Source organism: Kryptolebias marmoratus, linkage group LG5 (assembly GCF_001649575.2).
Source record: "Kryptolebias marmoratus isolate JLee-2015 linkage group LG5, ASM164957v2, whole genome shotgun sequence".
NCBI classification, from domain to species: Eukaryota; Metazoa; Chordata; class Actinopteri; order Cyprinodontiformes; family Rivulidae; genus Kryptolebias; species Kryptolebias marmoratus.
Window position 1 is genome coordinate 6,387,306 of NC_051434.1, and position 8,226 is coordinate 6,395,531.

The following is an 8,226-nucleotide window of genomic DNA, read 5'->3' on the forward strand; positions in this document are numbered from 1 at the left end:
ATGATGTGGTGTCTCCCTCTCCAAGTACAATGGGATACCTGTGCAGCCTCATCAGTGACAGAACATTTCACACCGAGCACGCCTCATTTCTCCACCAGCCTGTGGGGTACAGAGAGACTGTTAAATCTACAAGACATGGATCCGACTCAGTCCCAGATAACACATTTGCTTGACACTCTCCGACGACGCTCATCATGTAAATCTCGACTTTGATGGAGGGTGTGCTGACACGGGTTCAGACACTTTGGTTCCCGTTGTGTGACAGAACTGTTAATCTCGACCCGACGCGTTCATCCACAGCGTGTATTCATATGCACCGCGCGCCCGCCAAGGCTACCTCTTTAAAGACATTTGTTTGTTGTGATAAAACATGAAACAGGGCAATAAGTTTCTGTTTTGTGCTGCAGAATGAGGCGTGATTTATCATCGCAGAGATCAGAGAGCTTTTGCTCAATTTATAAAGCGGCATCTGAGTCAAGATTCTTTTGCATTCATTGGATTCTTCTGTCATTTTTCAAAAGCATAAAGAGAGTTATTTCTCTCTAAGTGCGAGCTGTCGAGGCAGAGCCAGATTTTGACAGATAGTACTTTTTCTTTTTTTTATTTGAGAACTAAAGTGCAAGGAGAAAAAAAAAATCAATGCAGTAATTGTATCCATTTCAGTTTTGACATTAGGTGAAGCAAAAATGTTTTTTTAATGTGGGTTCAAATTTCAAGTCATAAAAGTTTTTAATTAGAAAAGAAAGGCAGTGAGGATTCTGAGTGATGGATAACTTTGATGGAATTTGTTGAAGAAGCTGAAACTAAGTTGTTAAAGTGACGAGCTGAAAGAAGCAAGGCATTAGCAAGAAGCTAAAAGCAGCAAAAGACTAGCTAAAATCAGGAAAAGGTTAGCTAAAAGTATCAAACGGCTAGCTAAAAGGCCTTTTAAAAGCTAAAACTAGCATAGAAAACAAAAATAAAGAAAGCATTAAAGCAGATTTTCAAATGAGCAAGGTTTTTGAAGGAACTGAAAAGACCTCTATGTATTTCTACAGGGAAAACATAAATAAAGTAAATACTTTAACAAATATACAAAAGTCACAAAAACATCAACTAACTCCTGAATGAACTGAGTGTTTTGGCACATGAATAAATAAAATAGCACAAAGTATGCAGAAGAAATTAGATTGCAACAAACATCCAAAAAATAAAAAATAAAAATAGAAAAACAAAAGTGTGAAGGCTGAATCAGATTTTACACGGTAAGGTCTGAAATCGCAGAATAATGAATCAGCGATTACCTTCAAACTCTACACACATATACATGCTGAAACCTTACTAAAAATGCTCCTTTATTCCATTATTTTCCCTAGAAGAACCTTCAACAACACATCGGTGTAGAAAATTGAAACGGCTGCAGTCCACCATACTCATCAAGATTGATTCTGACCTGTTGACACAGCCGAAAACTCTGACAGCGATGCCTCAGATCTGGTTGGCATGCTGTGTGAGAAGGTATATACGAACGTTTCAATTGACGGAGCAAGAGACAGAGATAGAGATGGATAAGAAAAACATAAGAAGGCTGAACTGTCTGCAGGCAGAATGTCAAACTCGGAGGATCTGTCTTGTATCTGTACCCCTTCAGAATAACAAGAACTTCATCAATATGTTTCTGACTCTAGTTTGGTTTGAGAACCATATTTATAGACATATATTGTGTCGTTTGGAGGAGATTTCTTTTCAAGCATTACCATTACAATGTGTTGAAGACTGCTGACAAATAATCCCACTGGAGAGTGAAAAGAGTGATTCTTGAAAACTGAATTGCGTCTCGTAATTTTTTCTGCTCAAGAAACGACCTCTCTTACCTTCTTGAGTGGCCAACTTGAGATTTATTTACTTCACTGGCAGCACTGAAATTAAAACCACGACACTCAAAACAAGAGGAGCCAACATATTCCAATCCTAAAAAATCCTGTTTCTGTGATCCTCAAATGTCTTATAAACTCTACTCAAATAACAAGAAAGTGGCCCATTTTCTCATTTTACTCAGCCCGAAGGATGCAATTTGAGATTTGATTCACCATTAGGGGTTTACGACTTTGCCTCGATGTGTCTTTAATGAGAAGTTTGCAGCACGTCTAAATCTGTCTCCATCATGTCTTTTCTGTACATACGGTCGACTTTTATCTGCATCTTAGGATGAGTTCACCAGAAACGGTTCACCAGAAACGCGTTCCTTCGCCCATGCTTTGATTTCCACAACAGAACCATGTTTAATGCAGTGCTACCAAAGGGCCTGCAGATAACAGACTTTTCATGGCGTCTGCAAATCTTCAAATGATTTTATGCACGACAGATGATGAAATCTTAATTCTTTGTAATGCTGTAATGAAATGATGCCTGATACTTTGTTTACACAATTCTTTTTCACAAAAAAACTAACTGCTGCTGAAAGTCAGCCCCTTCGGGGTCAACCTGACCTGCTGCTAATTAAACTAATCAGCTGTTAGATGTTCCCCTAAGATTTTGCATTATTACACAGCTTCAGTCTTGTTTTCCTCATCCCTACCTTTTTAATGAGGTTTTTGTGGTCCCTTCACAGCAAATGTTACATTTTTGTGAAGCCATTGGGCTGTTTTAATACCAGTTTGCTGCTTCCAGTTTATTTTAATGCACTTTATGGATAAGACGCACATACCTAAAATTAAAAGTCAGCTCTCGCCTATTTTAGCTAAAGTGCTTTCTCGCTCTAAGAGCAGCTCAATACCAAGTGGCTCCTCATTTAGAAGTACGTATCTCTGCACTGTGGAGACTGTGCCCAATTGATTTTTCTCCTGGTTGCTCTCCATCGGTCATCTGACTGAGCACAAGTCACACCTTTCATATGAAGTTAAACTTAGCTGGCCTTTCTGGTGAATATAGGAAAGAAGAGATGAGAGGAGGAAGAAGATGGTTGGATGAAGAACAAAGAAAGGAAAAGTTCTGTTGACGTTCTGTTCCCTGTTTGTTACAGTCCATGTAACAACACCAGTATGACGACATAAAATGCTTAATCTAACATTCAGTGCCTAAATATATGTCTTCCTGCACCTACACATATATCTCACCTACTAACACTAATGTGTTATATCTGGGTTCATTAACTGTACATAAACAGAAATGTGGAAGTTAGTTTGACGGTGTCATTTATTTATTTTACTTGTCTCTTTCACACATAAAACTGCTGCTGCGATAAAATTTAGTTGACAAAACTAGTAAATGATTTACACAAACTGACAAGATACACGAATATATGGAGCCAAAATAGGACCAAACAATAAGTACACACAATATTTCATAAGATGGATCAAAAAGATGGGATACAAAAATATTAAAGCCACAGTTCAGATCTTTTGAAGTGGACTCCTGTGGAAAAGTTATGAATAATTATTATTTTTCCTGCTGTAGATAGTAGGGATGGGCAATTTAAGCAAAAACACTTAAAATTTGTCTGGTTATTATTCCATTTTTCTGGTCTGGTTCCTCCGGTCCCGTCTAACCCACTGCAAATATAAGACCAGCTTGCAGCGAGTCATGCTTCTCACAATGTGTGCTTATTGTGTCCTTTACTCACACAGGGCTAATTAATATATCACAGTAAGTGTTCACACAACACAGACTGCTTAAAAGCAGAGAAAGCATCTTAATGAGTGCTAATCCCAGCAGCCACTTTACGATTTAGGATTGCTGCCCGTTTTTATATTTTTTGCTGAAAACATGAGCGTGTCCACTTTGCTGGGACTTGCAGTGAATTAAAGTTTACTCACCCCCAAAACCCTCTAATGAATCAGAAATGTTGCTGCTGCTAATTCTGCTGGACGAGGCTCTTTGTATTCATTCATTTTCAACAATCCAATGAATTACCGTGGAGGTGGGTACATGCAGTTTGGCAGAAAAGCTGACCAATTTCTACTTTATAAATCTTTCAAAATACACTACGATGGCAGAAAGACGCTGGGATGCTCCTTGTTTTGTTTTTTTATTTACTTTCTTTAATGAAGGGGAATGGGTGGCCGGTAATGTGTTGAAAAAGCACCTTTAGTTAACTGTTCATGTCACTACCAGGTGCTAGTGTTAAAAAATTAACAAATCAATAAAAAAAGATAATCCTGATAGCTGCATTAACTCTTCAAATGTGTCCATTTTAGCTAAACTTCAAATGTTCAAGAATCCCTGCTCGCCATCAGTTGAGATAAATAGTTTATTTCTGACCAGACCGATGAGCTAACAGCTAGTCTGAGTGAGGCCAGGGCCAAAGTGGATTGCTGTCATCATAAAACTCCAATCTCAAACATTTCATACAAATGCTATTTTATAAACCTTTACATCACTATCAGTTTTTCCATTGCTTGGTTATTCTGACAGAAATATTACAATAATGCAACTGAAAGAGCTCCAGGCTGATCTCAGGCACCATATGTGCTACAGCAAGCTGCTGCTGCTGCATGTACTTGCAAACAAACTAACCGTCAATTCCAGTCACTTTAACTTTATTTCTTAAAGAATGTTTAAAAAGCCACCTTTAACATGAATAATCATTCATAACTGTTCTCCAGGACCCCACTTTGAAAGATCTAAACTATCTTTTTAAAGCTTTTGTTGGAGAGAAAAAACGTTTAAATGTTGTAAAACATGCAAATGCACAAGAATGAGAAACACTTACATCAAACCAACTGCCATTTCTGTCCCAGAAGTGTTTGCCCTTGACATGCAGCTCTTTTTTGTTAAACACTCTGATAAGCTTATAGCCGAGTACATAATGACCCGATAGTTCATTCAGGCACAAGGAAATTAACGTTAAAATCGAGTCCACTGCTGTGAGACAGAACTATGTGAGAGGACAGTAGGGGTAATGGCTCCTGATACTCCAGCAGCCTCATCTCCCCATCTCTCAGCTGCCTGCTGCTCTTATCTTGGCAGCCACATCATCCCTTGGACAATTGCAGCTCAAAGCCTGAAATTTTCTTCAAGAATGTGACTCCTGCTGCTGCCAGTATTGCTGCCAATTTTGAGCAGAACGCCCCCAAAAAATAGTTTTGTAATATGTCAAGCGAACATCCAAATCATATGAGTATTTGCCCAGGTGGAATGGGATCTGTAAATGACTGTGCTGGTGGTGATGATGGTGGTGGCGGTGGTGGGGTGGTCTCTGACGTTAACTGGACCCGCAGACAGGAGAGAAAACGTGAGATTGGAGCGAGGAGTAATTTGTCTTCCTTGTCGTCTCCTTACTGGAGCTCAAAAATATTGTTTATAGGTTTCACCAGCCAACGCACACCCCGGCAGCCTTGATTGATGCACGAGTCGTCACCATGGCAACCGGTGTGCGGGTATGATAAGTGACTTTGGCAGGAGAGTATCTCCTTCTGGATTATTGGGACCACCTAACGGCTGTGTGAGCGTTTGCCTCTTTGTGTGCACATGGATGCAGTGACGAGCTGTTCTTGGCCAACTGCTCGTGCTGCTGCCACCCACTCGAAGGGTTAATCAGGTTAGGCAGCATAATGACAGAGCAGCTGACTTGGGTCCACACATGCCACAGGTATGGAGTCCAACCGGCATCAATGGACCATCAGAGACTAACGCTTATACTCACCGACACACTGACAGGTGAGTGATGCTAAAAGCTGACAGAAAATAGGAGCTAGGCCAATAAAAAGGTCAAAAATGTGTTTATAACTGCAGTTGTGTCCCACTAGGACACAAAATGATTCATGTGTTTGATAATAAGTTCTACCAAGTCTTGTTAATGGAAAAAACCTGTCAGATTTGGATTCAACTCTTTTGCTTGCACAAAGCAGTGCTTCCAAGTTTGTTTGTTTTTCTTCAGAGAGTATAAATGTTAGCTCTGTGGGTGCTGAACCTCACAAATGAAACTCCAGTTGGATGTATTAGGAACAAATGTTGCCTTTGACTTCAGCTTCCAGTAGAACCATTACTCCCTCTACTGGCTAAAAGACAAAATGCAGGTTTTTAGGGAGATTAAGATCCTTTTGAAATGCTGCTTTAATTAAAGCAACATCACAGGAAAGGATTTCCACTCACACAAATTGCTTTTACATCTGCTCCACACTGTTACCAAAGCACACATAAAAATATTCTTCTTCAGTTCTTTTATGTCAATATAGAATGAGCTTTCAGGTGACAATCAGAGGCTCTTCCCTCCTTTGTTACATGTACCTCTCATTTCAGACATTTGCTGTTCAAAATCTAGCATCATTCGATGGTGAAAAATGAGAAGAAATACTATCTCTGACACTCCTGTGGTATTGCATTTATAATTTGAAATTATACCTCATTTATCACCATGTTGTATGTATGCATGCGTATTTATACACATAGCATCTAGAGTATATTTGATGCAACCCACATAGCGAGTGCCTGTGGCATAGTTTATGTAAATAGAGTGTTTTGACTGTAGGATGGGCAATGAAGAAACAAGTCAGCTCACTGAAGCTGAGAGCAAATCATTTCCAACTGTTCCCATATGCATCTCTTTCACAGCTCGCAAATATTCAGGTGTAGTAGTCTAATTCACAACTGCAGCCTTGGTTTAGAGGCTCTGAATCAAACAAAAATAATTTCCTTACAACAGATTCACTCTTGGAGGGTAACGCTTTTAAAACAGCTCAATCACTTGAAAGAAGAAAACATAATAGGCATTCTGACCTGATGCAAGCCACCTCAATTTCCCATCTTCCTGTGTGTCGACTTTTTAGTGGCTTGTATTTGCCAAGTGCTAAAAGCAGTGCAGGATAAGGTCTGTTATAAAGCAAGCGGATTAAAAGCATTTGCCTGTAGACACGCAGACAACTAAAACAAGCAATCAGTGGCACAAATGTGTAAATAGGAAGTCACAGACAGGCAGTCTGAGTTAGCTATGGACAGATGAAAATAGGTAGGGCCCACTGAACCCCTTAATCTTGGGATAATCACTATAAACACACAGTCAATGTTATAACATTAAACACTATCAGAAAACTGCTTACATACATATACATCAGAAATGTTTGCTATCACCTACAACTTACTTTGCCTTTGCATGATCAAGAATAAAAGCTCAAATAGCACATTTGTTTATGCTAAATTAGCATCCTAATATGTTACAGTGCGTTGTAGAAATTAGCTAATGAATTGGTAAAATAGCTAAATGGCTAATTAGCTGAAAACGCAAGTTAGCTACACTAAACCAACTTTCTTAAGACCATTTAGCTCCAGAGCTCTCCGATAATAAAATAGTAAAGACATGTTTTTGGTAAACGCTGTAGAAAGAAGCTAGGAGTATTTTAATTTTGGTGTATCTTGACTTTGATTAGCTCTGTGTTGCAGCTTTGGGTTTTCCCGAATATTTCTTAAAAGACCGTGTGCGCTTCTGCAGCTTCTGTGTTTAACTGCGCGTGTTTAGAAAAAAATATATTCCTTTTTAATAATCAAAGATGAACAAGAGGTATGATAGATATAAACAGGGGTGGAAATTAGCACCCGCCACCGGCCAAATGCGGGTAAATATTTGAATTGAATTTGATCAACATAACGCAACTGTGGCGGGTCATGTCCCATGTTTTAGAGGGGGAACAGATTATTTCAGACGGCTGAAATATTTGGTTCCCCCCCGGTAACTTTTGCAATTTGCAGTTGCACCACAACTGCTTCCACCCACCTCGATCATCATCATCATATGAAAAAACTTTTTGTCACAACATAAAATAGTGGCTGGTAAAATATTTGAGTGGCTGGACAAAATTTTTAATTTCCACCCCTGGATATAAATAAGGCTTCACTAGCTTCACCTAAAGTAGTTTCGCCATTGTCCATTGCACATGCAGTTAGCAATGCTAGCATTTTGCTAGCATCTTTAGCTTGTGACGCTTTTGTGTCTCTCGGTGAAACAAATTAACATTAAGCCTGAGTCGCTTTGTTGTTTTTTTTTTTTGTAAACTCTTAGGAACTCAAATTAAATAAAAGCATTTTAAGTGTAAACACTCTTACCTTAATAAAACAATTACGGAGTTTTCAAATGAGCCCCAGCTGACAAGATTGTCTTCTTCGCTTCCCATTGGTTGTAGTGGCTGCGGTTTGTTTGACATCTAGAATCTGGAAGAGCGCCATCTGCTGTTTACACTGAAGAGTTGCAGGCAGGATTACTAATATAATTCTAGTAAACTGTATTTTTTATGTATTTTGTCAAATGAAACTTAA